The sequence below is a fragment of the Bactrocera tryoni genome, chromosome 4 (genome assembly GCF_016617805.1).
Source record: "Bactrocera tryoni isolate S06 chromosome 4, CSIRO_BtryS06_freeze2, whole genome shotgun sequence".
Lineage (NCBI taxonomy): Eukaryota > Metazoa > Arthropoda > Insecta > Diptera > Tephritidae > Bactrocera > Bactrocera tryoni.
In genome coordinates this window covers 62,002,961-62,027,315 of record NC_052502.1, presented here as the reverse complement: position 1 = coordinate 62,027,315, position 24,355 = coordinate 62,002,961, and positions in this window count along the sequence as shown.

Sequence of the window (24,355 nt, the reverse complement as noted above, 5' to 3'; positions counted from 1 at the left end):
TTTACTTGTGACGCTGAATATGCTAATTGAGACAATTGATGTTTTCGCAGAACTATGTATGTTTGTAGTATTTGTGTGTGACATATTTTCATGCATATGCAGATACATATACATTTTAGCAGCGCGTAGAGCACGTAAATTATAAAGAAGGTCCAACTACGGACAAGCGTGTGAACTGTCAAAAACTAACAAAATGCGATGAGCGTGTTTCACCACAGCTACTTAGCTCAGAAGGAGAAATAATAAATTAATAAATTTAACATTAGCTCGTGAGTACTGAGCATTCAATGAAAATTATGCTCAGAAATACAGTGGACCAATAAAGTTTACATACACCTAGTTCTATTATGGAAACAAAAATAACTTCATAGATCCCGGAATCACTAGACATTAATCCTATTCAAAATATCTGGAACTTTTTGAAAAATCGTATTCGAAAATATCGAAATTCATAATAAGAAGGCCAAGAAACTGGATCATCGACTTAGTGGGTCAAAATATCCGGAAATAATACTATAAATCGAGTGGAGAGCATGCCTCGACGTCTGTGGACAATAATAACAACAATACATATGTAGGAAAAAAAACCGCTAAAACCATTGTATGTATTTACTTTTGATTTATAATGGGTTGTCAAAAAAGTCTTGCGGTATTTTTATTGATTTTTTTTTTTTTTTTTTTGAAATTGAAATTGAAATGAATTTTTGATGACTCATGCCCAGCTCTTGACCGATGCTACGGCTGCTACTATGCCGGTCTCTTTCGACCAATTCAGCGATTTTATCGCAATTTTCGACGACAGGCCTTGCGGAGCGTGGCGCATCTTCGACCACCTCTACACCAGAACGAAAACGTTGAAACCATCGTTGTGCGGTGGAAATGAAAACTGTATCGGGTCCATAAACTGCACAAATTTTATTGGCGGCTTGAGATGCATTTTTGCCTTTATCGTAGTAGTACTGTAAAATATGCCGTATTTTCTCTTTATTTTGCTCCATGTTTGCGACGCTATAACTCACGAACGACTTAAAAGAAACGACAATCAATCAAACACGTGTTAGCGCGTGAAATGAGCTTTCCAAAAAGGTATAGCATGACCCGATGCGACGAATAAAACTAGAACTATGCGGTTTCAGCGCCAACTAGCGAAAATATCGCAAGACGTTTTTGACAACCTATTATAAATAATCATTGGTGTATTGCTATTACATACATACGTATGGTGGCCTTTTACTTATATTTTTATACGTTTACATGCAATCATATTAATTGATATGATTATCTATTATATACTGATAATAATTCTATTATATAAATTATGCTATTTTCAAAACAATATTTGTAGTTAATGTGCGAATTAGAGTTTTTTTATTAGAGCTATAATTTCATATATGAATATGTTTGCACATATGCTATTTATGTATGTATGCTTATGAGATACCATCATAATACCCTAAAAACTTAATACTTACATATATAGTATTAAACAATATTATATGTAAATCACATTTCGTCATTTAAATTTTCATACGCAGCATATGCATGGAAGTACAATTCAAATCAAGATATTATCGTTTATCAGTAATATAATATAAACCTACATACACATATGCGTACACATGTAAATATGTCACCCTCGAAAACTACAAACATTGTTCTACAAAGACAACAATCAAATCAAATAGCATCAGCAGTGCCATAAGTCAATATGTCAGCCAAATAGTCGATGCCCAAATTTGTAGAAAAACACACAACAATATTTTCATTCACGAATTCAAGCGCACTTTCAACAGGCAAACTCGCTTCATTCATAAAGGCAGCCACCGTCACATCTTCCCGAGCATGCCAATTATGTTTTGTGCGAACGCGGGGTTGTTTTTAAAAAGATCACTGATGAAGTGAATCTAGTGAGTTTATTTAACATACAAGGTGCGTTCCAAAGTAAACCGGACTTTTTGAATCTAGCGCCCCCTGGTGGCGCCATCTGTATGTCGACTAGTGCGTTAGAATCTGCTCCTTTATCGATTGTCCAGTGAGATATCATTGATTTCATGACATTTCATTGATTGGAAGTGAAGTTATTGTGTTTTAAGTGTCAGTATGCTTGTGTTATCGGTGCGGAAATGAGCTTCGAACAAAGAGCCAACATTAAATTTCGTTTTAAAATTGGTATAACTTTTACCGAAACGTTTCAATTGATGAAACAAGTTTAGACGATAATTGCCTATCCCGTAGCAGAGTGCATGAGTGGTTTCAACGTTTTCAAAGTGGTCGTGAGGACATAAATGACAATCAGCATATGGCCCAAACAAAATCCGTGATCAACAGAAATTCCATCGAAACTGTGCGTGAATTCATCAAAATCAGCCGAAACAATTATTGAAATTCATGGAAATGGAATTGAACATCTCCAAAACATCGATTTATCGCATTTTGACCGAACATTTGGGCTTACGAAAGCTGTGTACACGATTTGAAATTGACTGACGACCAACAATTGCTCAGAATCTAATATTCGATCGACGCTTGTGACCGATTAATTGACCAAAAATCACATTTTAACTATTAACCACTCCCCGTATTCACCTGATATGGCACCGTGCGACTTCTTCCTTTTCGGAAAAATGCATTTGCCCATGAAAGAAAAGCGTTATGCAGACGTAGAGACCATTCAAAAGGCTTGCACCGGCATACTGGCGGCATACCGGCCAACGAGCTAAAACACTCGTTCTACATGCTTTTGGACCGTTCAAAAAGCTGTATTGAAGCAGAAAGAGACTATTTTGTATAAAATAAATTGATTTTGCCGAAAAAACCATTTGTTCTGTTTTTTTTAAGTCCTGTTTACTTTGGGACGCACCTTGTACAAAACAGAAATATCTTTATTTCACTTTTATTTATACAATTGATTTCTTAAGCCTAGTTACAAAGTTTCATCTTACATTCTAAGAAGTGCAGAGCTTCAGTGTTAGACTTAGATTATGTGCTGTCCAATTCTACTTAAAGCGTGCCATAAGTTGTAGTTGATGGTTGTAGTTGTCAATAACATATTTGACAAACTCGTTTAATAATGAAATTATATACTTTTTGTTTACTTTAGACATAAGAGCTGTTAGTTAATAGTGTCGTTAACTTGCCTTTCGCGACGATGGCAAACGCTAAAAATGATAAATTGAACAATTTCTGATAATTCTTTTAGAAGGGAAAAGTGTTAACACCACAAACCCGCAAAGCACAGAATAAAGTGACAAAAGTGGCAACATAGCTATTGTCATTGGATTGAGAGTGTTTTGAAGTGAGTAGACGGGTTTCTTTGTAGGCCCTAAACATTTTGCGAAATCTCTAAATAATAATTAGTGAAAGTGCCATAGTTTAGGTAACGACTTACCGGGATTTGGATACTGAACCTAGCAAACAGATAAGTAAAATCTGATTTGTATTAAAAACTTTATTTTTACTTACTTGCCCCTTTTCGTGTGAAACTAAACAAAATAAAACTGAAATTATATTTTCCCCATATAACAGCGAAACAAAACGTGCACTTCATTTTAATTTGCAGTTTTGTTTTGTTCGATTGATCAGCTGTTTCTCCTTTTTCGTTTGTCCTTCTTCGCTTTGCCTTTGGTTACGGCATTGCCAGCCATTAAAAAAAAGCAACTAAGGTTTTAGGACAAAGGACTGAACATACCCATTGACAGGTGTTCCTAACTATTTTCTGGCAGAGATATGGCCTCTGAAAATAGTTTGGGAAGTACACCAGAGAATCCTTTTCGGAGGAATTCTAAGATTTTGAGAACGCCTCCAAAAGGCAAAAATGAGGAGACCACCGCTGCTGGACCTATATAAAATTGTGAAAATGCCGCCCAACATAACAAAGGCGAAAAATCTGAGCAAATGCAGAACAAAGAAGCTGGTAATATTTTTTGTAAACTGGGCACAAAAATCAAGGAGCTGGAAACTATGATGTCTGGTCAAAGGCATATTAACCAAGCTATGCGCGACCTTGTAAGCTGCATAACAAGCCTGTACGACAAGGCTGAAAACACAGAGAATCCACTGAAAAGAACTATGGTAGGGAAATCGTCGCAAGTATCTTACCACCAACCAAAAAACCTAGAAACGCGAGCGATAAAGCGCAGGGGTTATATAGTGAGGTCATTAAGATTGTACCGAAAGACAGTTCTTTTGATAAGCCCGCATCCGAGAAATGGGTGGACGTGGTAAAAAAGAGAAAGCCGGTTGAAAAAATAATTCGTACGAAACCGGACACTATTATTTTAACCAAAGGGACGGAGGATCATATGCGGACATTCTCAAGAAAATTAAGTGCGATAGTCGCCTTGAGGAACTGGGCACAAACGTAAGGCATATTAGGAAAACGCTCAAAGGAGACCTTCTGCTAGAATTAAAACACCAAACAGACAAGAGAGCCGACTCGTTCGAGAGCGCTCTAGAGGGAGTGATTGGAGAAATGGCTGTAATACAGCCAAAAAAGCACAACGTCACGATAATGTGCAAGGACCTAGACGAGATAACCATCCCCGGAGGAATCTGTGACGCGTTACAAAAGGAGTGCGGTCTGCAGAATGTAGGGCCAGCAAATATCAAAAATATGCGGAAGACAAGAAGCGGCACTCAAATAGCCCTTATATGCCTGCCTGTTCAAGACGCTAAGACAGCCCTTAAAATAAGCAAAGTAAAGATCGGGTGGTCGATCTGTCGCCTCCGGGAGTACTCGCCAGTTTCCCGCTGTTACAGATGTTTCCATCCAGGCCACATGGCGCGTAAATGTTGCAGTGTTATCGACAGGTCATCTCTTTGCACACATTGTGGAAGCTCGGGACATGTATCAAAAGTATGCACTAATACACCAAATTGCATTCTGTGCAAAGGAGAGCACACAGTCCTGAGCACGACTTGCCCTAAGTACTTAGAACTGCTATAGACAACAAAAAAATGAGAATATTGCAACTGAACTTAAATCACTACGCCGCAGCACAAGCACTGCTGCAACAAACAATAATAGAAAGCAACATTGATGTCGCCTTACTGAGTGAGCAATATTGCCAACGTTCGGAAAGTACTTGGATCACAGATATAAGTGGCAAAGCTGCAATATGGTCCTGCAACGGACAATCTTTCACATCTTGCTGCAGAGAAGCAAAAAATGGTTTCACATGGGCGCAAATAGGAGGAATATATTTCGTAAGCTGTTATGCTCGTCCCAGCGCATCCATTAGAGAATTTGAAGACTTCCTCCTTGAATTATTTTTAGAAAGCAGATGCAAATCGCCGATAATAATGGCAGACGACTTTAATGCATGGTCTACTGCTTGGGGTAGCAGAAGTTCAAATCATCGTGGGCGCCTAGTTCTAGAATTCCTGAGCCAAACCAACCTCACAATTATTAATAGTGGCACCAAAAATACCTATCAAAAAGGAAATAAAGGCTCTATAATAGACCTGATGTTTGCAAATGACGCACTTAGCAGACACATTAAGTGAGAGCTGTCAAACATGTTTACAAATAGTGACCACATGGCAATCATTGCAGAAGTTTCGTTCTCTCGGGCCCAGAAGCTTTTAAAAGCCACAAAAAGCTCTTAAAGTCAGCTATAACCCATAGCAAAAGGAACTGTTTTGAAAAGATCTGTGGAGAAGCGAATATAGACCCTTGGGGGACTGCTTATAAAATCTGTATGTCCAAATTCAAAAATAAGCAGCATCAACCCAAATGCGCTCCGTTCATGGAGAAAGTCGTCGAGGCATTATTCCCGACGCACGAACCGGTTACTAACGCTGAGCAACGAAACGAAACTGCTGAATCACCCCCACTGGTTACAGAAAAAGAACTTTTGACCATAGCCAAAAAAATCAAAAACAACAAAGCGCCTGGTATCGACGGAATACCAAACAGAGCTCCAAAGGTAGCCATAATTTCGAAGCCCACTCTTTTTGCAAAAATGTACAACGCGTGCATAAAAGAAGGGATGTTCCCCGATCCCTGGAAAGTCCAGCGTTTGGTTTTAATCCCAAAACCACCAGATGAACCTTCTTCGTGTCGACCTCTGTGTATGCTCGGCACAATAAGAAACCGCTTGGAGTCTGCAATCCAGGAAGCCGGCGGACTATCAGAAAGACAATACGGCTTCAGAAAACAGAGGTCCACTAACGATGCGCTGAAAGAAGTTGTCGACACTGCGAAAAATGCAGTAAGTGGCAAAAGATGGAAAGGTGGTACAAAAAAAAATATTGTGCGCTGATCACCCTGGATGTGAAGAATGCATTCAACTCTGCTAAATGGACAAATATATTCGAAGCCTTATATGAAATACGCGCCCCTCAGTACCTCATAAATATCGTTATGAGTTATTTTGAAAATAGAAGGCTGATTTACGACACCACCGAAGGCATCAAGAGCTACCCTATTTCAAGTGGAGTGCCACAAGGATCTGTTTTAGGCCCTCTCTTATGGAATCTAGTTTATGATGGGGCGCTAAGAATTCCACAGCCTAAAAACGTTAAGTTAATCGCATACGCGGACGACCTTATAGTGGTAGCAGTAGGTAAACAACTTGAAAACCTACAAAATAAATGTAATGAATGCATAAATGGTCTACGCCAATGGTTTTCTTCCAAGAGTTGGGAACTGGCCGAGCACAAAACAGAGGTACTGCTCATAAGCACCAGGAAAATCGAGGAAAAAATAACTCTCACTATAGGAGAGTGTATGATTACTTCACAACCACAGTTGAAGTATTTAGGGGTAATATTGGACTCCAAACTGAAATTCAAGCAGCACTTGGCAAACATAGCAAATAAAGCAAATAATATTTATAACACGTTATCAAGAATGATGGCAAATAGAGGCTGTGTGCGCTGCAGCCTCCGACTTCTAATCGCTAAAGCAATGAGCTCAGTTATACTATGTATATGCAGCTCCAGTATGGATACAGGCACTAAACATAAAAGCATATGCCAAACCAATAAATGCGGTGCATAGACTCACAGCCATAAGAGTAGCAAGTGCTTTCCGAACTATTTCCAGCGAAGCATCTGAAGTATACGTACTAGCTGGTATGCCGCCCATAGACATCCAGGGTGACGAGCTCGTGAGATTATATGAGCTATCAGCGCCAATTACAGAAATCCAAAAGAGAGAAGAAAGAAAGAAGAGCATAACTGTATGGCAGCAATGGTGGCAAACCTCAACTAAAGAACGGTGGACCCACAGACTTATACCTGACATCCATACGTGGATAAGTAGACAACATGGGGACCTGGATTTCCACCTGACCCAAGCATGGGTGCTTCAGAGGCTATCTATATAAATTTCACAATGACGTCAGTCCGTTTTGTTCGATGTGTACGGAGTCAATAGAAGACTCTGAGCACGTCGTTTTCCATTGTCCTCGGTTTCTAAACATAAGGGAAAAGTTAGAAACAGCACTTGGGGTAGTTTAACGGTGGAAAGTTTGACTACACTTATGTGTTAGTCCTCTGAGAAGTGGAAAGCTGTTCGCGAGGGCGGCAACTTCCATCATGACAATATTAAGACAGATACAGCAGAATAGGCGTCTGTCCGTCTGTGCTATAGAGGAGACGTAAAATGTCTTGTCACTCCCATGAAGTAATACCTTATCAGGTGGTTCCGTGAGAGTCTTAATTTGGGAGTAGGTTAGGTTTAGCGGATTAAAGTCCCGCACTCCAGCTTTCGATGCTTCCTTCTACTATTAAAAAAAAAAAGCTCTTGTCATTGCTGTTACAGCGGCAAGGGAAGTGGTACCAACAACACAATGCTTTGTCGTCGCGTCAGTCATTTTCTGCGATGAAACACGCTCATCCAAAACATTACCCCAAAAATGTAATGAAATATCGTAAAAAGGACCGCACCGTGAACCTTCTCTATGATATTTATATGTTCTCTGGTTCTAACTTCCAGAAGAAGCTTCCGTGAAAACATATCATCGATACCAGAAGCATCTAGAAGACCCTGGCTTTAAAGCTTGGAGACAACAAATACATAATCAGCTACAGATCGGTACTTTGAGCAATAAACTCCTTTAAGAAATACAATTCGGCCGGAATATATGGATTATGGCCAGCAATCCTTCAAAATAAAGAACAACATTTAATATCCGTTATGGTACACATCATGAGAGAAAGCATGGCATGGGTGAGAGCAAGCGCATCCTCAAACCAGGAAAAAGGACTACACTCCTTATAAGTCCTTCATGTCAATAAGCTTAACATCCTTCAACCTAAAGACGATGGAAAATAGTAATTATATAGATACTCAAAGCAACTAATAGACAACAGCAGAAGATTTACACATATTATTTTCTTTAGCAAAAATAACCTAAGAATATTAACAAGACTTATTACAGGGACTGCGCAAACATGTGCACGGTGTAGAAAAAAGTTCTGAAGAAATATGTGAATTAAAACCCGAGACAACAGTGAATATATTATTGGAATTCGATGCGGTGACTGACTAACTCGGACAAGATGAAGGAGTTTCACCACTGCCGTTAAATTGATTTAAGTTGAGACGACCCCTTCTTTGCTCTGGTCGGCTCTAAACACATAGCCTCATAGGGGGTGCGTCAACCCTCGCCTTGGCCTCGTTACTGAGACTACCTTGGGACCATTAGAGGTCCCACTACCTTTCCGGGGGACGGATAGCAACTCTGAGTGGGGACCCTATCTGCATGGACACCGAAAAAACCACGAACACTGACGGAAAGGTGACGAGGGGAAGTAAAGGGACGTTAAAACCGATATCCAGATCTGTCCCGGGTGGGAGTGCTGCTCCTGAGGCGACGATACAATGGTGTTCCTTCTAGAATGGAAAACTGACAACCCCGCAAACTCGCAAAACACAGAAGAGAGTGACAAAAGGGGGAACATAGCTGACTTATAATATTTGTCAATTTTAAAATATTTTGCCGTGCCGGGCGAAGCTGTTCGAGAGGCTAGGGAAGCGGTGACAATCGGCGATGGTTTGTTAGTTTCTTTCGGCATAGCTCGGATGCACAATGTTGTGATGTTTTGTCGTCGCATCAGTGCGTCGACACATTGACTCTTTGACAAACATGACCACAAGCGCACTTTCAACAGGTAAACTCGCTTCATTCATAAAAGCAAACACCATTACATCTCCCCGAGCATACCTTTGCTTACATTGCGTCTTTTCGCGACGATGACAACAGCTAAAAATCATAAATTGAACAATTTCTGATGTTCGCCTAAAAGGGAAAACCCCCCAAAACCGCAAAGCACAGAATAAAGTGACAAAAGTGGTAACTTACTTCTTGTTAGGGTTACCATATCCGTCTCAGTCAAAATTAGTCCCATTGCGTTGTAATACCGACTCTACTTGAAAACTATCGCTAAGCTGCAACAATCGTCATTCATTAACGTATTTTTTCACAGATTTTTCGGACGCTCCAATTTTTTTTAATAAAAATAAATTTTAACAATATTCTTAACGGTCTCAACTGAGAGGCGGTTGCGCTCGTTACTCCACTGTGTATTGATTAAGGAAAGAATACACTCGCAATTTGCGTTGTGACCAGGGATAGACAACAAATCAGAGATAAAGAGATCCCCAAATCACCTGTCACTGGAAATGTGAGAGCCGCTCACCTACCGAACTTTGACAGTTGACTAGATTTTGTAGGCTTTGACGTTTTGCAATTGGAATGACTGGAATTGCCAGATTGAAATTATACCAAAATATATGTGAACGGAAGGATTTGTTGCCGCCGAAATGCGAAATTTAAATATATTTCATGAAACGTTTTGCAATTTGATGCATAGCATTAATTTCCAGTTACCAATGATTAAAAACATTTGTTAGTTGAGAACTAACAGGCTTAATTCACCTTACTAAGTCTTGAGTCAGTTGTCAGTTGTTTTAATATACTATAAAATCATAAAAAAGGATTTAAGTAGTTTCGCCATATATTAAAAGTCCAATATATAATAATTTACAATCGTAATAAATGTTGGGTATTTTAATTTAAATACCCAAAAATTCTTATTTTGTTCGATCTGGCCCCAATGGAAAATATTATAAAAAACGCTTATTTTGAGGCGCTCTCACACTGGAATTAGTTGGGCATCCCATTATCCCTGCAACAAATACTGAACTATTATCAAGATTTCGGAAAACGACTCAGCGTTCTTATTAGCTTTGAGGAATTGACATCCTACGCGTGGCGCGCAAATTCAAACGCCCAAGTAGACTAAAACGCTGTGATGCTCAGTTTTTTCAAGCACTCACCGATTCAGGAGGAAAGCAGGAAATCAGTGCCGGCTGGAACGCACACAGCCTGTATTGGTCATTATTCTTGACAGAGCATTATAAGTTTTGGTTGCTTTGCTGGAAGAATACTCCAGGTTTAAAACTTTAATTTGGAATCCGATATTACTCCCAGATACTTCAGCTTCCTGGTGCTTATGTGTAAAACTTCTGTTTTTTGCTCCGCCAGTTCCAGACTCACGACAAAAGAACCAATGCCGTAGATCATTTACGCACTGATTACATTGCATATGCTATTAGTTTAACATCTTTTGGTTGCTGTCTTCTTAGCACCCCGTCATACTTGAGGCTCCATAATAGCGGGCCTAATATTGATCCTTGGGGTACTCCACTCGAGAGTAGCTCTTGGCTCCTTCCTCATAAATCAGCTTTTTATTTTTAAAATAACCCGTTATAATGTTTATGACGTATTCTAGGGCGCGAATTTTTTCCAGGGCTTTGATTATGTGTTCCCATTTTGCCGCGTTGAACGCATTCTTGACATCCAGGGTAATCAGCGCGCAGTACTTTATTGTGCCAACCTTCCAACTTTTGCCACTTACAGCACATTTCGCAGTATCGACGACTTCTCGTAGTGCGTCAATAGTGGATCTCTTTTTTATAAAACCGAATTATCTCTTTGATAATCCGCCGGCTTTCTGGATTGCTAACTCCAAGCGGTTTGGTATTATATTTTCGTACACTTTACCCATTGTGTCGAGCATACAAAAAGGTTGGTACGATGCAGGTTCTTCAGGTGGTTTATTTGCTTTTGGGTACTTTCCACGAGTCTGGGAACACCTCTTCCTTTATACAAGCGATGTACATTTTAGCAAACAGTTGAGGTTTTGAGATTATAGCTTCCTTCAGGGCTATTTTAGGGATGCCGTCTAATCCAGACTCTTGGCATTGCTATGGTGACTCTGCCGCTTTGTTTCGTCGCTTGGCATAGGAAATCTGGTCGTGTTTCGGGAATAGTGTTTCGACGTCTTTTCCCATAAAAGATGCCTCTTTAGGTTGCTGCTGCTTATTTTTAAATCAGGACACACAGATTTTGTAAGCGGTTCCCCACGGTTCAATGTTTGCTTCTTCACAGAGCTTCTCAAAACATGATTTTTTTCTCTGGGTAATTGGCAACTTCAGGAGCTTTTTGTAGCTTTTAAATTCTTCTCTAAGTCGATTTTCGTTCGTTTCATTATGGCTACACTGCAGACGACGTCTAGCTGAGTAACAAAGCTTTCTCAGAGAGGCAATTTATTCATTCCACTAATATACCGCCCGCCGCTTGTTGTGATGTCTACACATTGTCGCATCGCATGCTGCGACCAGTTCCTTTCGCACTGTAGATACCAGGTGGGCGGCGTCGTCATCTGATGCTCTTGATGCACTCCAGGCTAGCTCAAACAGGTCTGCATCGAACTCCTGTTGCTTCCATCTTCGCTTTCGGGAAGTGTTTCTGCTGAGGAGTTCCGGCTCTCGGATGCACGAAATTTGAGCTGTAATCGTCATATGATCACTTTTTGTGTATGTATATATTTGACACTGCCCACTTAAAGTGCCTGCTGAGCGAATCACTCGCTAACATAATGTCAATTATGGATCCTTTGTTTCCTTTTCGGTACGTGTTATGCGTTCCACTGTTTATTATTGTTAGGTTTGTTTGACTTAGGCTGCCCCATGCAGTTGACCATGCATTAAAATCACCCGCTACTACAATTGGTGTTTTGCCTCTGATTTCTAAAGTCAGTCTTAAGAGGAAACCTTCTAATTCTGTAATTGCTGCGATGGGACGATGTTGAAATGCAACCCTTTAGCAACTTACATTTTTGAGTAACCCTGATTTTTAGTTTTGTAAGAAACCCAAAAACCAGAACATTCTTTCACTTGCATTTTAACTTTTGAATAAACTACATCTTTTTGTCTTTTTGAGTTGAACATTCCAAAGCGTTTTTCTTGGATTCGTACAGTGCAAAAAGTAAGATATATCCAACAGGTTATGGGCCCAGGTGCAAATTCCTGGGAACCTAGTAAATCGCGTTAAGTAATTAATAAAAGATATGAGTTCGTCGCTTTTTAACATAGAAAAATTGGATGAGTCCAATTATGACTCATGGAACTTGCAGCTACAAAGTGTGCTTGTCCACCAAGAGTTGTGGCCTGTTACGTGCGGAGAATTGCCCGCTCCAAAAGAAGGTGCCGATGAAAAAGCTGTGTTGCTGTGGAAGGCAAAAGATGATAAGGCAAAAGCAACAATAATCCTCAGCATTACGCCTATGCAGATAAGCCACATTAAAAACTGCAAATCGGCGAATGAGGCGTGGAAATGTCTACAAGAAGTGCATAGACCAAAAGGGCCTGTGAGAAAGGTAACTTTGTTCAAGCAGTTACTTGGAATTCGAATGAATGACGGTGAGTGTGTCCAGCAATACGTTTGCAAGTTCACGGCAGTCGTAGAGAAGCTTGCTGAAATTGGAGTGTGTCTCCAGGATGATTTATTCGTTATTATGCTTCTTGCAAGTCTGCCGAAATCATTTGAGAGTTTGGTGGTTGCTTTGGAGTCTCGCGATGAACTACCAAATCTCACTGCTGTTAAAATTAAGTTAATAGAAGAAGGCGAGCGACGTAAAACATGCCAGTCTGAGCATACCGAGAGTAGCGTGCAAGCTTTCGTAGCACACGCAAACACAAACGCAAGAAAAAATATTTTTGAACATACAAAATCGAACGACAGCGCAGGTACCGCAAGCAAACGCAATGACAATAACAAAAAATCAAATTTATAAATGTTAATGTAAAGGGAAAGATCGAGAAAAATCTTCGCATCAAAATGTAACAAGAAACGGACTGTTTGCTGCTGTTAGTAGCAGAATTTTACACAACGATGTTTGGTGCGTTGACAGCGGCGCTTCTTCACACTTATGTTGCAACCGCAACATGTTTGATGAGTTCGAGCCGTGCGAAGAATCAATTATGTTAGCAGCGGAACACAAAATATTAGCAAAAGGCAAAGGTGTTGTTCGATTGAGAACAAACGAGTTTGATGTGACTCTCGTAGATGTTTTGTTCGTGCCGGGTTTACAGTGCAACTTTGTGTCAGTTGCCAGAGCAGTTAACAGTGGCTACACTGTCGAATTCAAGGGAAACACGGCGAAGTTCTTTGACAAGCACGGAGGAATAATATTATGTGCACAAAAGGTCAGAGATTTATATTTACTTGTAATAAATAAAAATAAATTGTTCTTTGCCAAGAAAATTGCTGACGACGTGATGAAGTGGCATAATAGATTTGGCCATCTGAATTTCGCAAGTTTACGGCAGCTTAGTAATAAGCAGATGGTGTTTGGACTTCCGATAAACATACCGACTGATGTCAACTGCGCTTTGTGCATGTCGAGTAAATGCACTCAGCGGCCATATAGTAGCTCACAAAATTATGCAGCCGATGTATTGGGGGTGGTGCATACTGATGTTTGCGGTCCGGTAAATGTTGCATCGATCGGTGGAGCCCGATACTTCTTAACCTTCATGGATGATAAAACGCGCTATATATTCGTGTATTTTTTACGGCACAAAAGCGAGGTGTTCGAAAAATTCAAGGAATTTAAAGCAATGGCAGAGCGTCAAACTGGGGAGAAATTAAAGATATTAAGAAGCGATAATGGGACAGAGTTTGTCAACAATATTTTTGATGAATATTTAAAAGCGAATGGCATTTTACGGCAACTTACGGTCCCGTATACGCCACAGCAAAATGGTGCTGCTGAGAGATTAAATCGCACTCTACTTGAAATGGCAAGGTGTATGTTGCTGGGTGCAGGTCTCGAACAGTCGTTATGGGGTGAAGCGGTATCTACGTCCGCGTATTTGCGGAATCGTTCTCCAACCAAAGCGTTAGATAGTGTAACGCCTTATTAAGCATAGCATGGGCATAAGCCAACGGTGGCGCATTTAAGAGCGTTTGGATCATTTGCAGTGGCACTTGATAAACGGCAGCGAGACAAATTCAAGCCAAAGGGTAAAGAATATGTTATGGTAGGATATTCTGACATTTCAAAGGCGTATAGATTATACGATAAAGAAGCAAAGCATTTAATTGTTAGTAGGGATGTATACTTCATCGAGCAAACGCAACACAAGCAACAGCATGAGGCAATTTTAGACGTATTGAATCCGATACACAATTCCAATGATGAGCAGATGGCTCAGGTACCTGTCATTCAAGTTGATGAGACAAACGATAACGCGAACGCGAACGAAGATGAAGTTCTCGATGATGGTGGCATGAAGCCAGAGAAAAGTGATGACGATTTCAAGTCTGCTGAAGATGAACCAACTCCGCTTAAACGTGGGCCAGGTATACCTAAATTAAGTCGTACTGGTGAATGCGGTAGACCGAAGAACAGTATAATTACTTAAGCTTGTTGACGTATGACGATATTAAAGTACCTGATACAGTAGGTGAGGCGTTATCAAGTGAACTTTCTGGCAATTGGTACAATGCAATGAAAGTTGAATACGAATCGTTGTTGAAGAACAAGACTTGGGAACTTGTGAAGCTACCAAGAGAGCAAAAACCAGTGCGTAATAAATGGGTGTTCGCGGTCCAAAGAAATAAGGATGGAAATGTAGAACGGTTTAAAGCGAGGTTGGTTGCGAAAGGGTGTTCGCAAATTTACGGTGTAAACTATACCGAGACCTTTTCACCCGTCGTACGTTACAATACCATCCGAATGATTTTTGCGATAGCAGCGGAATACCGTTTGCACTTACATCAAATGGATGTATCCACCGCTTATTTGAATAGCGATTTGTCTGAAGATATTTATATGAATCAACCCGAAATGTTTGTGGATAAGCGTTATCCTGATCATTGCTTAAAGTTAAAGAAAGCTTTATATGGCCTTAAGCAATCCGGTCGCCAATGGAATATGAAATTAGATTCCATATTGAAGCAGTTAGGATTCAAACAGTGTGAGTGTGAACCGTGCGTATATGTTATGCACAGGGGCAAGCAGTTGAATATTATAGCCGTTTATGTTGATGACTTACTGATTGCCAGCTCGGATTACAGTCACTTAAAACTTATAAAGAATATGATATCAAATAAAGTTGAAGTTGTGGACAAGGGTCAAGTCCAGCACTTTTTAAGCATGGAGGTTGAGAGAGATGGTGAAACTGGAGCTATTGCCATTAGTCAGAAGGGACATATTAAAAGGTTATTGCGCCAGTACCAAATGGAAAATTGTCGACCGATCGCCATCCCTTTAGATCCAGGACACCAAGTTGAGTGTAATGACCAAAATTGTAAAAAAGCAGATCAGGTGCAGTATCAATCACTCATTGGGTCACTTATGTATCTAGCTGTGTGCACGCGACCTGATATCTTGCACTCGGTTTGTAAGCTAGCACAGCGTAACAATGATCCACATGTAGAACACTTATCAGCAGCAAAGCGCATATTAAGGTTTTTATGCACCACACAAGATATGCAACTGAGGTATAACAAAACCGGTAAACCAATTGAGTGTTTTGTGGATTCCGACTGGGGTGGCGACACGGGTGATCGGAAATCGTATACTGGGTATGCAGTTATGTTAGCCGGAGGAGTGTTTTCATACGAATGTAAAAAGCAGACGACGGTAGCACTTAGCAGCACAGAAGCCGAATACATGGCGCTAGCATGCGTTGTTAAAGAAGCTGTTTACTTGAAGCAGCTATTAACTGAAATGGAACTCGAATGCCCGGATGCGATGATAGTGAACGGAGATAATTTAAGCGCGATGAATTTAGTCAAGAACCCCGTATACCACGCTCGAAGTAAACACATTGATATTAAATATCATTTTATAAGAAATATCTATCGAGGTGGCGAAATCAAACTTAATTACTGCAGCACTAGTAATATGATTGCAGACATATTTACTAAGAACCTAGCCAGACCTAAACATGAAAAATTTACTAAAATGTTGAACTTGAGTTAAATATATTTACTTGTAATGCTCAAATATGTTCGTTGAGGTGGCGTGTTGAAATGCAACCCTTTAGCAACTTACATTTTTGAGTAACCCTGATTTTTAGTTTTGTAAGAAACCCAAAAACCAGAACATTCTTTCACTTGCATTTTAACTTTTGAATAAACTACATCTTTTTGTCTTTTTGAGTTGAACATTCCATAGCGTTTTTTTTTGGATTCGTACAGTGCAAAAAGTAAGATATCCAACAGACGAGCATAGCAATTTACAAAATATATCCTCTGTATATTCGCCCATTTAAAACAGTTTCTCTGGAGCTGGTATTAAAAGGTTGTCCTTTGCAGGACCATTTTGCTGCCTTCCGTTTTTGCCTGTAATCCATGTGCTTTCCGGACGCTGGAGTTGCTCACTTAGTAGGGCGACATCAATGTACTCTTCTGTAATTGTCTGATCTGGCAAATCCTTTGCTGCTGCGCAATGATTTAAGTTTAACTGTTATCCTCATTTTCTTAGAGACTTCATCATCTCCAGGTACTTGGGGCAAGTCATGCTCAATACTGAGTGTTCCCATTGCAGAGCATGCAGCTCGGAACGTTTGTGCATACCTTTGTTAAATGTCCCGCTGCTCCACAACGTGTGCTTTGAGAAGATCTGTCTGTCGAACTTCAGCAATTACGCGCCACGTGACCCAGATGGAAACACTTATAGCATCTGGAAATAGGCGAATATTCTCGAAGGCGACAGATTGACCGCCCAATTTTTATTTTTCCCAGTTTGAGTGCGGCCTTGGCATCTTGTCCTATTTGTGTGCCACTATGAGTTTTTCGCAGACCTTTTACATTACAAGGGAAGCGGTGACAATCGGCGTTCGTTTGTTTGTGTCTTTCGGCACAGCTCGGATTTTCTACCAACAACACAAAGTTGTGACGCTTTGTTGTCGCGTCAGTCCTTTGACACATTGAAGTGCTGAACACATAGAGTGCGACAGACTGCAAGCGACATCTTTCAAATATTAAAATACACATGTTCTTAAGGACATAGTTATTTAGACAGCTGCACGACTACACGACTGCAGGCCGTCAGTTGTCGCTCTCGCTAACTTCAATATATTTTTATATTTGCCGGTGACAGTAGAGACAGTAGAGTTGACAGTAGAGAGGAGTGATGCCACTAATATGTAACATGTAAAATTATTCAAAGCTCTAACAAACCTGACGTTATTTTACAAATAAAAGCATAATATAGCTCTGTTATGTCATTTGTAATAACAATTGATAATTTAAAACAAATAAATTTACCTATTTACTTATTTTTTGCATAAAAAATTTCACTTTGAACAAAATATTAAAATTTCATTCAAGTGAAAGGTATTAGTATGGTCACAACGAAATTGTGTACATGCAAAATGGACAGCTATTACCCGAAACAGCCAAAAACGCTACTCCCTTCCTTCCTTTGCCTTCCTTAGCGAGCCAAATGTGTCAAAAGTTGAGCCCGTGACCCCCTGAAAACAAACTATTAAAAATAGTTTATATTTTTATAAATAATAGCATTCGACTCTGATTTTGAGTCAGTTTAAGAAAATTTCAAACATATTGAAGACAACTTTTATAATTACTACAGTATATCGAAATTGACAACCCTGCGTTGTGAGAGAGCTGACACGTTTCTACGGCAAAAATCCAAATGCCGTGGATTCCTACATTCCTACATTGCACTCCCATAAGATAGGTCGTATCTGCTGACATGGGCCACGGGTTTACGTTTTTGGCTGTTTCGGCTATTATGTCGCTTTACAGTTCACTGTCGTGCTGCCATGTCATGTCGCGCTCTATGTGTTCAGCACTAGACTCTTTGACGAAACGAGAGCTTCGGCCATTGGTTGTCCGTGACAATGGAGATTTCGCATGAAACAATAAAAGTACATGTTTACATACAAAGTTGTGTGTAGACAAATTTACAAACATCATGCGGATCGCTGTTTCAAATTTATTTACAAGCACACACAATTCCATTCAGACGTGAATATGCGTGACAGCTTGGTCTGTTAATATGTTATCAAAATTTTTAATTCCCAGCAAATAAATACATACATATATAAGTATATAACTTATCCAACCTAAATTAATTAATCATTTAGGTAATAATACAAACATGTTTTTATTATATGATTCAAAAGATGTTAAGAAATTCGTCAAGAAATAATTTAATTTGTAGGTATGTATATATGAAGTGCTATCTATAAATTATATGGAGAGTCGTTTGCGCATTTTAAATATAGGAATTTGTAAGCGTACATATCTAAACATTGAAATTAGCATAATCGTTCTCATTTTACACTGAAAATGTTTAATTCCGTTATTTTCGTGCCCCGATGTAAACTTTGGGGAAAGCAGCTAGTAATTTTCTGTGGTGAAACACGCTCATCCAAAACAGTACCCCTTCGAAAAATAAAATATCGTAAAACTGGCCCAGAGAAAGGTTATCATAGAGAAGGTTCACGGCGCGGAGAACGTAAAAATATTTTTGGCTAACTCGGTCGAGATGAGGGAGTTTAACCATTGCCAGCTCAGCAGGAGAAATCTTAACAGTTGCGCTTGAACAGAGCTGAGCATGGAATAAAAATTATGCTCAGAACTATATATTGCTATTACAGTCGTATATTAGCTCTTTTGCTTACATTTTTATACTTTTAATACATTTGAATTAAATTAATTTTCCAAAGCAATATTCGTAGTTAATCTGAACATAAGACCTATTTTTAATTATTTCTTGTATTTGATATATTCATACTTATGTGTATACTTCTTTACATATGTAAAAACTATAATAATATATTAAAGAAATTAAATATATTACAATAGTGATAAATGTACATAAATATGTGCGTATGACATTCGTACACAAATAATGCATACACAACACACAAACTTATATGCGTTCACATGTAGATATGTCACCCGCAAAAATTACAAATATTGTTCTACAAAAACACCAATGGTTTCAAATAGCATCAGCGGCGTCACAAGTCAATAGGCACGGCAGCCAAATAGTCGATGCCAAAATTTGTAGAAAAACACTTAACTTCAACATTTTCATTCCTGAACGCAAGCGCACTTTCAACCGGCAAACTCGCTTCATTCATAAAAGCACATGGTGCCATCTCCCCGAGCATGCCCTTGCCTACAAGTGTCTTTTCGCGACGATGGCAAAGGCTAAAAATCATAAATTGAACAATTTCTGATATTTTTCTGGAAGGGAAAAGTGTCAATCGCGCAAACCCGCAAAACACAGAAGAAGTGACAAAAGTGGCAACATAGCAGTTGTCGATTTATAATATATGTATGCAGGCTCATACGTATATATTCATACATATTTACTCCAGTTTGTTGGCGAAGCTGTTAGAGCAGAGAACTTTAAACATACAGAAGGTGCAAATTGAATCAGAGAACTTAAAGCAGTGGCGTAGCCACTGTCTTATATCTTTCTTAAAAATAGTGATAGAATGCATAAAGATGCAATTTTCTAGCTTTGTCTAGCGACGTGTCACTCTCACAGTTACCCTATGCTTTGAATTTAACAAATACTTTTATTTCTCCAAATTTTCAAAAATGGTATTTAAAAACTCCAATACAGGCAAAAATTCCTGCAAATTGTGTCAAAAATGTACAAGATATAGAGCGAAAATGGGTTTTTTCTATGGCTTTTTATAAGATGTCTTGTATATTTACTATCAATTTCCTCAAAAACCGTATCGTGAGAATTTTAGAACTTCCGAATTTGCGTGGCCTCTAGTTCCTAAATTTTATATACTTAATATCGAAGATATTTTGTAAAAATTCACTTTTGTTAAAGGGGGGCGGCAAAACATCCTTGGCACCGGGCGCCCGAAGTTGTAGCTACGCCACTGACTTAAACCATAGAGAAAGTGCAAATTCAGCAGCTAACAGAGCTGATAGAATTGTAGTTAAGGAATTCACCATTCTCGCTGCTATTTAGCAGAAATGAGCACGTTCAATGGCAAAAATATATGTAAAACGACTGAATTCATGCGAAAATGAGTAAAGAAAAATGCTTTGAAGAAAAATATACAAATTACACAGAGAATGTAAAAAAGCATTATCTGTGTCACATATGCGTGATTATTATGTATCATATGAACCATTTTTTCCGAAAAATGGTATAAATTTTATTTTTTTTTACAAATTCGGGAAAAATTAAATAAAAAATAATTTTAAATAAATTATTATTTCAAAAATTATATTAATTTCGACATTACAAAATGAAGATGTGCCAAATGTACTCAAATGTGCTCATTTAAACACGTCTTGGGTCATTCTTTTTATTTCTTCAAAAAAAATTAATGACCTTCACATATGTCTATTCCCACTATTCCCTTATCATATCTACATTTGTACCAATAGAATTTCTATGGCATATACATATATTATTTCTTTGGCACATTTGTCTGTATGTTTACGAAGCAAATACGAGCCACATATGTACATATGTACAAACATTCATAAGGGAATAACAAATGCCGCACGCATTTCCGTTGTCACGGTCAACCAATGGCCGAAACTGACGTTTTATCAAAGAGTCAATCTGTCGAAGCACTGACGCGACGACAAAGCGTCACAACATTGTGTTGCTGGTAGAAAATCCAAGCTGTGCCGAAAAAAATAAACGAATGGCCGCCGATTGTTACCGCTTCCCTTGCTGCTCGAACAGCTTCGCCTACAAGCTAACGTAAATATGTATGTTTTTGTATGAGCTTGCATACACATCCACGCTGCTTTTTGCGAGCCACGGAAAAATGTTTTAGAATTGACAAATATTATAAATCGACAACAGCTATGTTGCCACTTTTCTCACTTCTTTCTTAGAACAAACACCAGAAAGTTGTTCAATTTATGATTTTTAGCTTTTGCCATCACCGCGAAAAGTCGCTTATAGGCAATTGCATGCTCGGGGAGATGTCACGGCGTCTGTTTTTATGAATGAAGCGCGGTCGCTTGTGGAATATGCGCCTGCGTTTTTGAATGAAATCGTTTTTGTTGCAAAATTTACTATTCGTCAATTTCGCTGCCATATTGACTTGTGATGCTTCTGCTATTTGAGACAATTGTTGTTTTTGTAGAACAATCCTCCAATTTTTGTTGGTGTTAATGTATACAAATATCTTCTTCTTCTTCTTAATTGGCGTAGACACCGCTTACGCGATTATAGCCGAGTTAACAACAGCGCGCCAGTCGTTTCTTCTTTTCGCTACGTGGTGCCAATTGGATATTCCAAGTGAAGCCAGGTCCTTCTCCACTTGGCCCTTCCAACGGAGTGGTGGTCTTCCCTTTAATCTTTCACACAATACGCTCGATAGAACCTTATATGCGATGTTGAGGAAGCTTATCCCACGGTAGTTGGCGCAGATTGTGGGGTCTCCTTTTTTATGGATTAGGCAGAGCACACTTAAATTCCAATCGTTGGGCATGCTTTCGTCCGACCATATTTTACAAAGAAGCTGATGCATACTCCTTATCAGTTCTTCGCCGCCGTGTTTGAATAGCTCGGTCGGTAATCCATCGGCCCCCGCCGCTTTGTTGTTCTTCAGGCGGGTAATTGCTATTCGAACTTCTTCGTGGTCGGGCAATGGAACGTCTGCTCCATCGTCATCGATTGGGGAATCGGGTTCGCCTTCTCCCGGCGTTGTGCGTTCACTGCCATTCAGCAGGCTGGAGAAGTGTTCCCTCCATAATTTAAGTATGCTCTGGGCATCGGTGACTAGATCACCTTTGGGGGTTCTACGTGTCGGGTCCCAAAACCAGCGCACAACCCTATGTAGGGGATGTTTCGCCTTCTCACTTTAGCTCGCCTTCAAACGGATGTTCTTAAGCTACCCAGACGATACTTGGTCAAAGACCGGAAGTTGTGAGCTGCTTGAGCCATGTGCAAAAGAATCGTTTCTGGCCACTCCCAAGTGAATGGCGATTAGAGAACCTTCCTCACTTGCGTGAACTTCTACACATGACTCTATCCTCCTACATATCGTCACCTAAAATGCAAATTAACGTATCATCAAAAAAATCGAAATTGAGTATCCTATTGATTACGATTCACTACTTCAAATTACATACATAATATTACATATGTCCAACATTTTCAGGTTCTGCGGTCATATATGAACCAGTTTAAACCAATATTAAATTTTTTTCACTCTTGTTCCGTTTTGTTTCGTGTTTCATTCACGCCACTGTAAATTTTCGAAAATGTTGTTACGTTATTTTGCATTTTAGGTGACGATATACAAATATATGTACATATAAGTATATATGAATGTATGAACATACAGATCAATGCGCCCACATGTAATACTATGTTCGGACCGACATTGAAAACATTTTGAGAATACATTTGTATGTCGTGGAATCTAAGTCGTTCGGACCGACAATGTGTGTTTTCGATGAGTTTTCACTGACAACTATCAATATCGACATTCTCTTGCTCTTGCAAGATTGCACGATGACACAAAATGCAAAATTCCTATACCGAAATATCCAATGCCAAGAGAGCACCCATTGCAGAATATAGTGATATATGGCGGCACGAAAATAAACGTGGGTTTTGGTCCGACATATTCATAGCCATTGCAAATAATTTTTTGCGTGCGTTTGTTGTTGTGCCGTTGCACCAAGAGGAAAATTCTGCAATTTCTGCACCGTGCAAGGTTTTGCAAGAGCAAGAGAATGCCCCTAATATGAGAATATGAAAGTGTAAACACAATGACTGCGACAGACTGCAGCAGCACGACAGTGAACTGAAAACGTCGTTGTTCATCTTACTACATGTACATTTTGAGAAGCAACAACACAATGGCCGGCATGTACACAAACAACGCAGTTGTCCATTTTGTATGTACACAATTTCGTTGTGGCCATACTAATTCCTTTCACTTCAATGAAATTTTAATATTTTGTTCAAAATGAAATTTTTTATGCAAAAAATAAGTAAATAGGTAAATATTTTTGCTTTAAATTATCAATTGTTATTACAAATGATATAATAGAGCTATAATATAGCTTATTTTATGCTTTTATTTGTAAAATAACGTCAAGTTTGTTAGAGCTGTGAATAACTTTACATTTTACATATTAGTGGCATCACCACTCTACCTCCTCTTTCTATCTTCCATTCTACTGTCAACTCTACTGTCGTCCTACTGTCGGTGGCAAAAATAGGAGGATATTGAAGTTAGCGAGAACGACAACTGTCGGCCTGCAGTCATGTAGTCGTGCAGCTGTCAAAATAACACTGCCCTTAAGAACGTGTGTATTTTAATATTTGACAGATGTAGTTTGCAGTCTGTCGCCCTCTATGTGTTCACCACATCAAGCGACAGCTGTTTTTGTATATGGAATGTAAACAAATATTAAGTGACAATTTAGGGCCGGCAAAATATGTCTTCCAAAAACAGGGCAGGCACCGATTATAATGAGTGGAATGTAAGTTTTCAAGTAGTTTTCAGCGAAAACTGTGTTTTCGTTTGACAGATTTTAGATGGACGAAAACACAAGTTTTCGTGCGAAAACCAGTTTTTCCCACGAAAACATGTTTTCGTTGTCGGTCCGAACATAGTATAGTATATTGATAAGTGATAAAATTGCGATTTGAATTTCTGAACGCGCACATGTTTATACATACATTCATATGAGCAGGTGCAGAGACATAAGATTAATATAATAGAAGATGTACATACATACATGTGTATATATTGTTGTGATAAATTTAATTTATATTAGTAAGAAATATAATACAAAAATGTTTATTAGTATAGTATATTATGTAAAAATCAAATAAAGTTATTAAATATGCAAGTCCAAATTGACTGTAAATATTACTATGCATGCATTCATACACAATTATACTCATATTATAATTATTTTTACATGCCAATATGGAAATGCCGACGGCAAAACGCAAAAGCATACATATTTACTTACATTGCGATTCCCTGGTTGAAAGGAAAAATTTAAGCATGAAAATATCACAATGCTGTTGTTGGGGGTATGTATGTCTCTTCATA